We start from the raw sequence: 15,668 nt of genomic DNA on the forward strand, positions 1-15,668 counted from the left end.
ATGAGTTACAGTCTCACTTTCAGTAACATGTAATAAATCTCCCCGTCCCGCTCACGTTCCCTTTCCTTTCGTACTGTCCTTTTCTATTCATTATTGTTCTAGCCTCACTTCCCATCCCTGTTTATTTCCCTGTGTCTCTCCTCCCTGTCACAGATCATCCCCCTCGGCTGCTCTCTTCTTTCCCTGATCTTATCCCTTCCCCTCGTGCTGATCCCGGGCTGGGAGCCCCCAGTGAGATCTAAGGACACAAATCTGTACAAAACGCTCCCTGCTGCTGCTTCTCCCCAACCCCCCAACCCCTGATTGATTCATGTTGTGTCCCTGCCACCCCCACCTCCGCCTGCCCCCTGCCCGGCTGTTAGTGCCACCCCCTGCCCAGCCCCCACCTCTGCTCCTCAGAGCCCCTCATGGCCCCTCCTGCAGCCACAGGGGTTCTTCCCCCTCCCATCCCTGGGGCTGCAGAGAGGGAGGGGGAGGTGCTTCTAACAGCCATAGAGATGAAGAGGAAAAGGGCTGGGTAGATGGGAGTCCGCCAAGGAGACTGGGGTCCATCAGGCTAGAGAGGCTGATTTCCGGTTCCTGCCTCTCGGGGACACAGTCTGAGCCGGGATCCGCACCCCACCCAGAACCAGGGTCGGATTCTCCCCCTAGGGACGGAGCCCGGCGGGAAAGTGAAGATCGGGGCCTCGTCACCAGCATCGATAAATGTCACCTGCCCCCGGTCACAGTCCAGACAAACCCGGATCCTGCTGGGGACCCAGCTCAGGGGCAGGGGGGTCTCAGGGGAGGTGAGAGCCCAGAACAGACCCCACCCACATCGCTCCACAGCCCAGATCCCCCGCTTAGGGCTATGGCTGATCTCTCCCTTCCTCCTCACAGACGCTCTGGCCACCCCCACAGACCAGTATCGCCCAGCCCTCACCTCCACCTCCCAGCAATGTCTCCCCGAGGTGAATCCCTCACAGCCCAGCACACAGGCCCAACAGTCAAATCTCTCGGGGTTGTTGGGCAGTCGCTGCCATGTGTCTCCCCGTCCCACACTTTTCCGATCCTCAGACAGGACGAGGTTGGGATGAGCCGTGTCTGGATCCAGAGTCACATTCACTGGGGAGAGAGAATCAGAGCGTTAGGGGCAGAGCTCAGCCCTGGGGGAGGGTTTGACGGTGCCAGTGACAGAATCTGCCCCAGCTGGGGAGTGACTCTGAATCTCCTTCCTTCAGGATTTACTGGTCAGCTCGGAATAGGGAGTAGATCTGTCAGCACAGAGCAGGGGAGAGTCACGCCCCTGGCAGAGATGGGCCCTGCAGCAAAAGGGTCACTTGAACCAGGTCTGGGACTCAGGCTCTTTCCTGTCCTGCTCCACATCTCTCCAGAGAGGGGACTAGAGCCCCACATGTCGGAGGGATGGGGGGCAACATAGTGGTGAGAAACTGAGCTCCCTCTGCTCAGTGCTCACTGACCCGCCTCACCTCTCCCTGCCGTTTCCCATCTTAAACCCCATGTTCCCAGATGTGAAAGAGCATCGCTGGGAGAGGAGAACAGATACATCCCAGCCCTGTGCCCTCAGCCTACGTGAGAGCAAGGGGAGTGTTGGGGGAGAAGGAGCGGGAGGGGAAGGAGGGGGAGCAAGCAGAGAGGTGAATGGAGACATGAAGGAAGGGATCCCAGAGGGGAGAGAAAACCATATTGGATGAGGAGGAGATGGGGCAGGGGAGGCCCAGGGCAGCAGGACGTGAAAGGTTATAGAGAGTTTGCTGTGAGGGTGAAAACAGCAACTCACCTGCCTGTTCCCTCCAAGCAACCACCATTACCAAACCTCCAGGCCCTTCCACCTGCCCCCACTCCTACTGCCTCCGCACCAGCCCCATTCAGCTGACGGCCTGCGGCTCTCCCCACCCTCCTGTTCCTACCAGGCACTGCCGGCCCTCCAGACGCTTCCAAACGCTGCCCCATCCCTCAGTCTTCTGGGCCCTTCCAAATCCTGAGGTGTCCCCCTCTTTGCGCTCTCATGACTTCCCCCCTGGGCTCTCCCTGTGCTCTAGCACCAGGGTTCTCGTCACCGGGCATATTTTATTTCCTCACCTCCCCGTTTTGTCACTTGAAATCTCTTTGTTTCTCTCTCTCTAATCTCTGAATTTTAGCATTTACACGTCATTTCCTCGGTTTCCAAACTCTGAATTGTTAATCCTCAGTTACTGGGCATTTGACAAATCCAGAATTCAGTTTGCTCCTGTTCCACAGCCTGTGGCTCAGGCCCCCAGGGCCTCAGGCAGGGAGGGGGCTGTGAGCAGGAACAGCCCTGGGGATCCCCACACAATCCTCAAATACACGTGTGAGCATTTCTCTGTCAGCGGCTACAATTTTAACAGACTCTTTCTTCCTTAGCAGAATTTCTGTCACTTTTATAATTATTAATAAGAAGTTAGACTTTCCCTTCTGACACTCTGAAGTGACATTGCCAGCCTGTTACCAAAGACCTGGTCCGGCTGCCATTCATGTCACTGGCCAATCTCCCCTGGAATTCAATGGGAGGCCTGAGGCATGGAGAGGAATTTTGAAAGAGATGGGAACAGGACTGAACTGAGAATTCAGAAAAACAGAATTGAGGGATAGTTTCCCTCACCCAACCCTGCAGCGCTGACCGGCCCTCCGCCCAGGGCTCTGGCGGTGATTTAAAGGGCCTGGGACTCTGGCTACAGCCATGGTGGCCAGGGGCCCTGGGAACTTAATAATCTCCAGGCCCCAGGGCAGTTGCCCTTTTGCCTCTCCTCTCCCTGAGTATTAGCTGAGTATGAGGGCTCCAGCTGGTACCTAATGCAGCTGCCGGCCTTCTCCAGGGCTTAGGCCACTTATTTTCAAAGCCTGTCACCTGAATGAGATGTTCAATATTTTCCCTCCACGGAGCATTAATTTATCACCAATGGACTTCATTTCCCATGTTTCCCTTTCACGCAGCTTGAGTGGGTAGGTCCCTCTGAACCTCCTCACAGACTTCACTGGACTTGACGAGCCTGAGTAACTTTGCTACCTTTGTGCTACCTCACTTCCCGTCACGTCCTCCTTGTGCACAGTAGGTTGCCAAGTTACTACTAGCAGAGGAGGGTTCTGTATCAGATATGGACAGGCCACAGCTCCCATCCTGGAGAGAGGTACAAGAGATGTCTTCTCATAAGGGCTAGTCTACACGGGCATTGGTGCAGCTGCAGCTTCAGTGCAGACACTCACTACAGCAACGGGAGGGATTCTTCCATCACTCTAGTTAACCCACCTCCCCAAGCAGTGGTAGCTGTCTACACCGAGGGTTAGATTAGCTCATCGACATTGCTTCGGGTGTGCCTGTTTCACACAGCTAAGCAATGTTGCTGAGTCAACTTAATTAAATCTACACTACAAACTTACACCAGTATAACTTCATCGCTCAGGGATGTGAAAAATCCACACCTCTGCAGGATGTAATAAAACTGACAACTCTCGATGTAAGTAGGTCTATGTTGGTGGGAGGGCATCTCCTGCTGACACAGCTACCATCTCTTGGGGAGGTGGATTAACTACGCTGATCAGGGCTGGCTTAAGCAAGTGCGGGGCCTGATTCGTGGGGCTTGTACTCACTGGGTGGCACTCCGAGTCTTCGGTGGCACTTGGGCGGCGGGTCCTTCACTCGCTCCGAGTCTTCAGCGGCACTGAAGGACTCACCACCGAAGACTTGAAGCGAGTGAAGGACCCACCGCTGAAGACCCAGAGCAAGTGAAGGACCCGCCGCCGAAGATCAGTTGCGCCACCAGGTGAGTAAAAATTAAAAAGGCCACTGGGCGCGGGGCCCTCTTAGGTGCTGGGCCTGATTTGGGCCTAAAGCCAGCCCTGATGCTGATAGGAGCTCTCCCATTGGCATGGATAGTGTCTTCACTAGGTGCTACAGCGGTGCAGGCCTACCCTGCAACGATTCTGTAATGCACGGCTAGCTTGGCTGGTACCAGCTCAGGTAAGTTATGTTACAGATGGTGCCACAGCTCAACATTACAATTGGTTTTGATTTCAATTACACTGCTCGTGCCCCTGGGTTTCAAGGTTATTAATAAATAAACAGAACCTACTCCCTATAAAGTTGAGGAACCCTTGCAGTTAAACTTTGCTATGATAACAGATAAAATATTTCTATTATTTGATTTCTGTCCCCTAGTAAGTTTTTTTATCCTTGACAATGCATTACTTTGTTTTACTTCATTACCACTTAAAAAGAACAGGAGTACTTGTGGCACCTTAGAGACTAACACATTTATACCAGCATTACCACTTAGTTTCTTAAATAGATTCTTAAAAAGATTCTTGTGAGGGACTTAATCAAAACCCTTTTCAAGATCTAAATATATGATATCACCTTATTCTCCTTTACATGCTACTTTACTGACATGATCAAAAAGAATCTTAACAGATGAAAAGTGAGTCACAATTTTAATTTGCAGGAATGTTGCTGGCTAGACACAATTTTACCATGATCTTTCAGTTGTTTTGTGAGTCTCTTTTGAATGATCATTTATGGCAATTTACCAGGTAAGCTGTAAATCTTCCCAATGTGTCATTCCCTGGCACACCCCTAGGTGCCTTTTAACATTACGAGGGAGGGATAGCTCAGTGGTTTGACCATTAGCCTGCTAAACCCAGGGGCCACTTAAGAATCTGGGGCAAAATAAGTACTTGTTCCTGCTATGGAATGCAGGGGGCTGGACTCAATGACCTTTCATAGTCCCTTCCAGCTCTATGAGATCGGTATATCTCCATATATTATATAGGTACCACGTTTACTACCCTACAATTCTCCAGTCTAGCTCCTCCAACAGCTAAGCTCCTTCAGAACTCTTGGATGTGCCAGCTGTAGCTGGTGAGTTTTTATTTCATATTATCATTTCCTTCCACTGACACCTCACTCTCCGGTAGTACCTGATATAAAAAAATACTTTAGCTTCTGAGCAATATTCTCAGCTCTCCTCCCGTCCCTCTCCCCCTCCCCCACTGGTATCTCTCACTTCCCCACTGAATATCAGTGGAATGATCAATGGGTGTATTGTTGGTTGCCAGCCTCAGCCACAGCCCCCTTGAAGAGGTATCAATCCCCACAGGCCCCACTCCCCAGATCCCCTGTGCATCCCTCCATTCCTCTCCTACTCCATAGCCCTAAGCTTACCCCTCCCCATAACACTCCTCTCCTGCCCAAGGAATTCCAGAGCACACTGGCTCTCTCTGGGCCCTTACGGCTCCTGGGCTCCTCATGCAGCTTGGATCCTGCCATGTGTTTGGGGGGTTGCAGTCAGGGTGCGATGGGGTCTCTATCTCTGTGCCTGCTGCATCCACCTGAGCCAATGGGTGTCCGTGTGCAGTGAATGTGCCAAATTACCCCTGCTGGCTGCCATGTGCCGGTGCCACGGCTAGAGCAGCAGCACCTGTCTGGGCACATGCAGCCCTGTTAGGGCTTCTGAAAACTGAAATGAGCAGCCTAGACATTAACCTGCCCTGGCCCAGCCCTTTATCAACCTGCCCTCCCTGAGCCTCCAGCCCCATCAGGGCCACTAACAGCATCTCGCTGAGAATCTTCTGAGCTCCCAGCATGCACAAAGGAACCCTTTTAGGCACCCAGACCAGCAGCTCTGACCACACAAGACTGAGTTTTTTCACCTTAGTCCAGAGCCGTCCCTGCCCCAAAGAGCTAGTGTAAAACGTTAACTGTATGAGAAAAAGGGACGGGAAATCTCAGGGCAGGGGAGCTTTGGATATCAATGCAATAGGAGCTGTAGTTACCTGGGCAGACGATGTTTCTTCTCCAGTCTGAAACCAAACACAGAGAGAGGGATGAGAATTCAGCTGAGCAAATGCAGGAACACCAGGGCTCTGGGATGAAGAGCAGCTGGCTTAAGCTGAACCCAGGCAAGAGCAAAGTGATTCAGAAGCAGGGACACATTTTGAAGAACTAGATGAGACTCCCCCCTTCGTTCCATTGAATTTGTACAGCCCCATTCACCAAAGTTGAGGTGAAAATACTCAGGTCCTATGTGACCCTTCACTAGGCCTAGGTGACCAGGTAGCATCAGTGTCTAAACATCCCAGCTCACTAGGAAACTCTGCATCTTCCTGTGCGCAAGAATCTGGCCACAGTGATCCCTGCCTCTGCCACCGCCAGGCTGGGTTACTGTAGTTCACTGAATCCACAGCTGAGTGTGAAGGCTCCAGCTGGCACCTAATGCAGCCGCCGGCCTTCTCCAGGGCTTAAGCCACAGTGACACATCAGGCCCATTTTCCAGTCCCTCCACTGGCTCCAAGTCAGTCCTAATCTACAGAGCAAGTCAAGGATCAAGCCCCAGCTACATTAATGGCCAAAGTTCAATGTCTGACCCGCTGTGCTCGTCTGAGCCAATGCAGATCACAAATCCCAGCAGGACATGCATAATAGCTGGAGATGAAGCATTCTTGGTCGGATCTGGCAATGGAACAAACTTGCAGAGGAGATCAGGGGAACCTAGCATCTGGAATTGCTTTAGGAATTGCTGTAAAACCCTTCTGATCAAAAGCGCCTTTCTGTCACAGCAAGAGTGAAATTCACAACTATGATATATCTTGTACCAACCCCCACCCCCAACCCTACCCCTAGTAAAGTTTTTACCCTGAAAAGGAGAAGAGCCAGAGACTCTATGAAATTGACCATGGACCTTATTTCTACTGAAATTCTGTCAAGGTCTTCAGATAGTACAGTGCTCAGAAGCAGTATAAAATAGATGAGCAGGGCGTGAATGAACTCTCTACTGATGAACTGGGAAAAAGACTTCAGCGGCAGCCCATTTTTGCACACACACCTACCCTGCTTAGGTGCTCTGCAAACAGAGTTGCTTTTGCCAAAATGATTTAATTTCATCTGGTTTTGGATCACAATTCACTTTAGCATTGAATGCAGGGGTAATGAAATGTTGATATCCACATTCTAGGAGTAAAGGGCAGCAGAACTGTACTTAGTCACTTGTTAAGCAGACATAGGAATGCCAAATCCCACTGAAAATCAAAGCAGGGGGAGGGATAGATGTTCCTGCCTGATGGTATAAACTCTCCTTAAAAAGTCCAAATGCTATTTTACCCTCCTCTCTCCAGTGTTTAAAGCCAGAGCTGACTTGACTCAATGGAGAGTCCTTGTTTCTGTTGAGTGATTGTTAGAACTGAAACAACTGATGAGCAGGTCTAGGATCCAAACCTTGATCTGGTGTAAGGACAATGTGGCAATGAAAAATAATGGTGATTTCATTAGGCAGGTTCCCCACTGCCTGCTGAACTCACTGGGTAGGTGGTGGAACCTCAGAATGCAGCATTGCAGACGTGGCAGTGTGTGGTCATTAGCAGCAGTGATAAGTAACAGCAGTGGAGCTGTGCGGTGGCAGAGATAGCAGCAGACATAGTGACTGGAGAGCAACAGAAGAGAAACCAGCAGGAGCAGCAGCAGCCGGGAGCAGCAGCAGCTGTGGCAAAGGCATCAGCAAGTGCTGGCGGAGTTGCAGAGGCAGAAGCAGATGCATTGCTCAATGTCCCCTCCCCCACCTTTCAGGTGCGGGAGGTGAACCCATGTGAGGGCACCTCTGAAGGCTGGGTCTTTGCTAATTAAGCACAACTGACTGGGAGTGGGGTGCAGTGAAGGGAGAGGTGCGTTAACTAGACATTCATTTATCAAATTTTCACACGGCAAGTTAGGAAACTGAGGCAAAGGACACTGGCCAAGGCGCTGTAGGGTGGGTGCTTGCTTACGGTTTGGAATCGCGGCTGTGGTGTTTCCCAAAAATGTTGCTGGGTTCCCTTTCCCTTGTAATGAAAGTTTTCTTTTCTTCCACATGGACTCAGTGCAGGTGAGTGGGACGTTTTGCGTCTTAGAGGGGCCCAGAGGCAGTGCTAAGTTTTCCCAGATTACTGGGTGGAGGCTGAAGTTGTTTCTGTTTTGGATTGTTCAGAGGAACCCCCTGATAGTAAACCCAGCCTTTGCTGCTGCCGACTCCACCCGGCAGAAGGGTGACAGATCCAGGGGTGATAAATCCAGAAGGGTGATGGATCAAGAAGGGTGACGGATCCAGGGATAGTTTCAATAACATGGACAAGGCTTCATTTGAGAAATAGAAACGCTTACCGAGTTCTCTTTGAAGAGCATCTAGGGAATAGAGAATGAGAAACAAATACACACTAATTAAATGCTTCTCCTATGGGATGGAATTAACTCAAGCCTCCCTTTACGCAGCCTGCCCCTCACAAACCAGGGAAACTACTGAGGTCTGGGGAGAAGAGTCCCTTTCCAACCCACGGGCAGGGCACAGAGCACCTGCAAAGTCCCATAAGGTGACAACACAGCAATTAAATACCTGCGGCTGGCCCATGTCCTTTTATTTTAAATAGATAAACAGTGAGGCCAATGGAAACAAACAAAACCACCAGGATCACACTCAGAGCCACCATCCATGGATTCACCCTCGGGAAAAAGGAATCTGAAAAATAACGCCCCCCCGACTTGCATTAGTTTGCAGCAGGGACAAAACTCAGTATTTTTCTATAGCACAAAATAGGCCCCAGCAGAACATGTGTAAGATCAGAGTGAAAACATGACCCCCTCTATGCTACACAAAAGACTAGAAACTGATTTTAAAAATTACTCCAACCAGCACTGATTAACCTGTGAATGAACAGGCCTGGTTTGATTCATGGTATTCAGAGCTTCATTGAGTTCAGGGGCAAATTCTCTGCTCACACAACTGTATTGACTTCAGTGGACATCTTTTGGGCAAGGAAATCTCTTGACCATTCTGAAAAGGTCTTTAATAAAACGTTGGGAAAGTTTTCAGCATATTTTCCAAAGTGTATGAATGTGGTCGTGTGCTGAAATCTAGTCACACTGTGTTACTCTAAAATAATTCACAAGTTGCTAGTCACAGTTGTTGCAGTAGGAAAGAATAAAAACTCCAGCCCAGACTAAGATAATACAGACAAGAGCTGCTGACCTGCTACCTTCAGTTCCAATAGGGCTTCTTCATAAAAAGAACCATCTTGAACAAAGCAGCTGTATTGTCCTTCATCTGAGCGGCTGATATTAAGAATCTGCAAGGAAACATTCCCATCCGTGATGCCAGCTTTCAAAAGCTCGGTCCTTTCATGATAGTCTGGCATCTGTTCTCCATACTGATCCTTTCCTTCATGATACTGGTGAACAACTGAAGTGAACTCAGATCGGAACCATCTCACCTCCATGTTCTCAGCGCTCATCCTGGGGGACAGGGTAACACAATGTTCTCACCCACAATGGCAGTGACAGGGTGACCAGGACCCATCACTCTGAATTGGGCTGTGAAAGACACCAAAGCAAAAACAGAACAAACTCAGAGGGAAAAATATATTAATGACTGATTCAATAGGTTCAAACTTTCCAAAAATTCAGCCTGGGGCAGACACCTGGCAATCAAATTTCCAGCCTGAACATTGAAAATTTGGCACAATAACAAGCAACTGAAAAGGAAGGGGCGGGGAGGAGAGTTACATTAAAAGTGACAGGCCAGCTCAGGTATGGGGGTCACTGATAACTCCCCTTATATTAATTTGACATGCCACAGAGCCATTTCAGTGCCCCGTGACCGGACAGGGTGACTTGAGTATATACCCTGTATACCTGAGCTCTGTGATCTGTTCCAGCCTTCACTATATTTCTGATGTGATTCTCAGCACTGGTATTAATATGAGAAGGCTGAAAAGATGAAATCCTGACTCCACTGAAGTCAATGGAGATCTCTTAGGATTTCACCCTAGTGTTTTGGGATCCAGCCTCTTTGGAGACCACCACCTATCACGTCGTATAAGGACACAATTTTCATTGAGATGAGTGGAGGTTCCTGAGCTTTCCTCCTTTGCCCCCCTCCACCTGTTTTTAGTGAGACAAGGTCACTGCCAGGACATTTTCAGTACAGAGTCTTCAACTCTGGGACTCACATGCCTTGGCCCCACAGACCCCAAATCACTTCAGCTTTTAGCCAGGTTGCCTTGGTGTTTGAGAAAGGACTGGGTCACAGAGGATGCAAGCATGTGAAGTAGGATGCTCGGCGTGACCAGAGGTGCGAGGGGCAGCCCACAGTGGAAATGCCAACATCAGGAAGGCTGCAAAAAGGAGAGAAGATTCTCCCAAAACTGGTGGTTTACACTATAGTTAGATTCACCAACCAGTCACAAACTGTGCTCCTGATCCCCCACACTGGTTATCAAGAAAATAAATCACACAGCCCCCTTTACTGCATTCCACTCTCTGGCTCCCAATCAGCAAATAGGTTCAGTACTGTGAGAAGTTACTTTAAAAAAATGTATTCACTTTACAAAATGTTCTTTTAATTCCCCAAAGGACCAGACATTACCAGATCAATACCAGTTTGAATCTTACCCAAAATACCATGCTGCTAGCCCATCCTTTAGTATCTAAATCTAAAGGTTTTATTAGAAAGGAAAAGGAACTAAAAAGAAGAGAGTTGCTAAATGGTCAAAGCAGTCAGATACTTTCATATATATACACACACACATATAAACAGAGAGAGAGACTTCAGAATCGACATATCAGGTTCTTAGCAGCACTGGTGAGTTTGCTAGCTTGCAAAGTCCCTCTGGAACACATCCAAAGCTTGGATAGGTCTAGCAGTCCTTTGTTCAAAGCTTCAGTTTGTAGGGAAGTTACTCCAGACACGAGAAGCAGGATTGCAGACAAAATGGAGAAGATGCATTTATATCCTTTGCCCCAAACACAAACTCACAGCACATGTGCATGAAAAGGTACTTGGAGTCCCCTGTCCATCGGCATGACCCCATAGGCTCCGACTCCGTGGGTGATCCAGGGCTGGAGCACCCTCAGAAAAAAAGTTAGTGGGTGTTCTAGGAGGGAGGGGGGAAGAGTGGGAACGTACTCAGGGGAGGAGGTAGGGAAGAGTCGGGTCTGGGGCAGGGATTTGGGGAAGGAGTCAGAATGGGAGAGGGAGGGAGCGGGGTTGGGGTGGGGACTTTGGGGAAGGGGTTGGAATGGGGGAGGAGTGGAGTCAGGGCAGAGGCAGGGCGGGGGGTGGGAGTCAAGCACCCACCGGCACCAGTAGAAGTCGGCACCTATGCATGTCCCTACACGTCCTGAAAAAACAGGGAGTCCAGTGGCACCTTAAAGACTGAGACTTATTTTGGGCATAAGCTTTCCCCAAATAAATCTGTTAGTCTTTAAGGTACCAGCAGGCTCCTCATTGTTTTTGTGGATCCAAACTAACATAGCTACCCCCTGATACTTGTCTACATGTCCTGTTGACTCATAACCCCGGGCTTCTCTCAAAGGTTCATTCTACAGCAGGCCGGATAGTGCTGATGCCGGTCTGTCTGGGGGTATCACCCAAATGCACAGCACAAGTTTGAGACACAAATATACTGCACATATTTATATCTCACCATACAAAGATGATACAGACCTATAAACAAGCTTATCATATTTAGCAAATCAAGCCTTTTCCACTGATACCTTACATAGAATCATAGACCTGGAAGGGGCCTTGAGAGGTCGTCAAGTCCAGCCCCCTGCACTCATGGCAGAACCAGCACCATCTAGACCACCCCTGACAGCTGTTTAACCTGCTCTTAAAAATCTCCAATGATGGAGATTCTACAACCTCCCTAGGCAATTTATTCCAGTGCTCAGCCACCCTCACAGTTAGAAAGTTTTTCCTAATGTCCAACCTAAACCTCTCTTGCTGCAATTTAAGCCCATTGCTTCTTGTCCGATCATCACAGGTTAAGGAGAACAATTTTTCTCCCTCCTCCTTATAACAACCTTTTAGGTATTTGAAAACTGTTATGTCCCCTCTCAGTCTTCTCTTTTCCAGACTAAACAAACCCAGTTCTTTCAACCTTCCCTCATAAGAAATGTTTTCCAGACCCCTAATCATCCTTGTTGCTCTTCTCTGGACTCGCTCCAATTTGTCCATATCTTTTCTGAAATGTGGTACCCAGAACTGGGCCCAAGACTCTAGTTGAGGCCTAATCAGCACAGGGTAGAGCGGCATAATTACTTCTCATGGCATATCTTGTATAAGATTTATTGTGATTTTGTAATATTGGTATCAATGCTATTATAAATGGTCACCCATATTCCATACAGCCTCACACTCAGATACTATGATGATATAAGTACCTAGATAGATAGAGAAACTGGATTGCCTCATATGCAGCACGTGGAGAATTACTCCTCCAGAAGGGTTGGGGAGGAAATGGAGACTTATTTACTGATATTGAGCCAATCTGAAATTTGTTGTAGGGGTGGGTTTGGGTTTTTTTGTTTGTTTTTGTTTTTCAGTTTTGTACAAAGGAGTGGAATAGGCATGATTTATAATCCCTACAATGAAACAAATCCTACAAGGAGCAGCAGGACCAGTGGGATTCCTACCTGATTCCAACTTGTGAATGTGATAAATAATGAAGAAAATGATGAAATCAGGCAGAGAGGCGCTCACTGTGGAGCTAGAACAGATGCAAAGAACCTTCATCTTCACTGTAACTTGATCTGGACAACAGGATAGGGAAGAGAAAAATACTTCACTAAAACATGTTTTGCATTCAAATCTGATTTGTTAGAAAAAGGAACTATTATCTGTAGTTAGTGAATTGAACTGATTGTTTCTGGTCACCGTGTCCTTCAAGATTTTAGAGCGCGTAGATCTCATCCTCTCACACCTTGTTTTTAATGACAATTTCAGAGCGGAAAACAAACTTTCCTGATTTTTCAACTCCCAACTGGTTTCTCAACTTTGAATGGACGAGTCATTGAATTCAGCAAGTTGGGTACACTGAAGTGAATAAAATATTTTCTCTGTACCTGCAGAAGAGGCTACTGTTGTTAAATGCTGGGTGACCCTTCAAGCTGGGTGAGCTTCCAGGTGCTTAGCCAGTGACTGCCACCGCTTCATTGATCTGATTTTCTTTAAAACTTTTGAAGCAAACATATACTGCTGAATGTTATACATATATACATTATATATCTATATCTATATGCCTTAGCCTCAGTTATCATAATTCTAATTTGAAAGATAAACCAGTATTTAATTCAAATTAAAAAAATCCAAGTGAAAGAAAAGCCTCTCATTTAATTTTTTAAAGATCAATTTTCATCCACCCTGAGTGTCTGACATTTCCTTCAGACCCTTATTGCCAAAGAACTACAGCACTTTGATGAATTAAATTAATAGGTGTGATACACTGCTTTGTGTAGATTGGATGAATTATTGCAGAAAACTGAAATTTGTTTGAGTCTTTCAAAAACAGAGCAGCAGCACTGCCAAAACCAGGATTCAAAAGTCAATGTAACCCCCCAGTGTGTTAGTTGTGTGTGGTACTGTATGGTCTCATGCTGTCTGCAGTGGCACTTGAACAGTTTTTACAGTGGGGGTGCTGAAAGCCAGTCAAAGTGCCCCCAAAATTTTACCTTGTGCCCCCTTTACCCCTGTTCACACCCCACATGCCCTCCCCTCAGAGCTGGAGCTGGGAGCAGGGCTGTATCTGCAGAAGGGTGGGGCACAGACAGGGGTAAAGGGACTGAGGCTGGGGCCACAGCTAGTGGCGGGCAGGAGTGGATCCCCACGTGCAGGACCATGATCGGAGCCCTGGGACCAGGAATGGAGCCTCGCATAAAACCTGGGGAAACTGCACCCCGCAAACATCCCTACTTCCCGCACCTATGATTGTCTGGTCTTGTAGCTTTGATTAGCTGTAAAACTGCATAATTGCTTAATTATGGGAACATATACAAGCTGTACATTTTTGTGGGGTGGGTTTTTTTTGTGCTTTAGAATATTTGTTGCTTTATGAAAATCAATACAAAAAATCCCCCCCCCCCATGTACACACACATTTTTTTAAAAAATCACAAATTGGGTCAAAAAAGGTATTTGATTGACTTAAAAATCAATATTTTAAATATACATTTTGAGTTCCTATTTTTTGCCATTTGATTTTTGAGCCTCAATCTTAAACTTTTCCCTGCAACTATAAAGGCTAGAGATTTATTTTTTACTTTAAATGAAATCAAATATTCTCACAAACTCAAAAACTAGAACATTAGGGCTTTCAGAAAATTACCAAATACTGTGAGACTTAAATCACAAAAATCACAAATAACTCTGAGAGTTGACAATACTGAACCTGGTCCAAAATACTTAAACAAAAATGATTTTTCTTCAATAGAATATGGCTGACAGTTTTTTAAAAAAACTGTTTTTCCTATTATTTCAATGTTTCCAATTTTTCAACAAAATGATGCTAAATGAAAAATATATTTCAAATTGATTCAAAATGAGAAACCCGAATCAAATGGAAACAAAACATTTTATTCACCCATCCCTTATCCTGTCTCAAAGGAGAAAAGGGAGGAAAACTGAAAACTGAAAAAAACACCCTAAAATCTAATATTTTGTGCAATAATACGTGATTAAAAATTTAAAAATAAGCAAAATGTTTTAAACAAAACAAAAACATAATTTCACAACAATACTGCCATTTAAAATAGCTGCACTCCTATATGTTTCTTCATGGTATTGCCCCTTGAATGGCTTTTCACATAGGAGGAGATAATCTGTTACACAATATATAAATGTCCCTTTTTAATATAGCCTGAAGTCCCTATTCAGTGACACTCTTGAACACAGGATCAACAATAGGCACATGCTTAATTCCCAGTGAGTTCAGAAGGAGAAAAGGAGACAGTTTTCTGTTTCGATTGATTCTGAGCATAATTTTATTTTTAAAAAATAAAAGGATTCACCCCGCCCCCCAGTCAAGAGGCAGAAAACTGCAATGTCAGCACAGGGCGAAAACTAGACTGATGGCAGCTGGGTTTGGTGCAGTAAGTTTCCTCTATTCAAACTACAGGAAGTTACAACTCTCCCCCAAGAACAGTATTGGGCCCCCTGTTCTTGAATAAAATTCAGCAAAACAAAGAAATGACTCATTCCACAAGCTGTAAAAGTCTCGTGTTACATTGATATGAAAACAAACTGCAACGTATTTGACGGCAAATCACTTTGAATGTAGCTGTTCTGTCAAGTTTCTACGATTATTTACTCCCTGTGTTTTGAACAGAAGGAGAAAAGGCAGTTCTTAACCCGCAATAAGTATCGGGTATCAGGCGTTACAAACAGCCCTTCTGAAGCAAAATTCACCCACCTGGTTGGGTCTTCTGGGAAGTTTAAAATCTCCCGGGTGTGGCCAGACTTCACCCCTTTGGCTGGGACAGTGACATGGTCACTGACTGGTCCCGATTCTCACGCACGTTGCTCAGCAAATTTTGGCGATCAAAGAGCTGCAATTTCGTGTCCTGGCTTTTCCGCAGAACGTTGTTAAAAGAAATTTGGTTTTATTCCGAATCGATGAACCTGCGTTCGGCTCGCAGCGTTCACCCGGGGGAAGTGAAAGTAACACTGTCAATTACCTCGCCGCAAACCGTGGGGAGGGTCGAGTCTTCTCTTAAAGAAACAGCCCCGGTCCTGCTGCACCGCGAGTGTGTGAGAAACCGGAACTTCATGTTAATAAAAGGGGCATTGTTGTTTGGGGGGAGGGGTGTTTTTTGCCATTTTGTTTCAGGGCCGCCCGGGGGCAAGTGGGGCAATT

The 15,668-nt window shown here is 47.0% G+C and overlaps 1 protein-coding gene and 1 pseudogene across 2 annotated transcripts in view; one reads left to right on the forward strand and one right to left on the reverse strand.

The window, feature by feature from the left end:
* Positions 1-15,668, forward strand: part of LOC120383893 (zinc finger protein 84-like) — a 162,974-nt gene that overhangs the window by 77,596 nt on the left and 69,710 nt on the right. The gene's annotated exons all lie outside the window — the stretch shown is intronic.
* On the reverse strand, positions 385-15,484 carry LOC120383965 (annotated as a pseudogene).

This window comes from Mauremys reevesii, linkage group 15 (assembly GCF_016161935.1).
Source record: "Mauremys reevesii isolate NIE-2019 linkage group 15, ASM1616193v1, whole genome shotgun sequence".
Lineage (NCBI taxonomy): Eukaryota > Metazoa > Chordata > Testudines > Geoemydidae > Mauremys > Mauremys reevesii.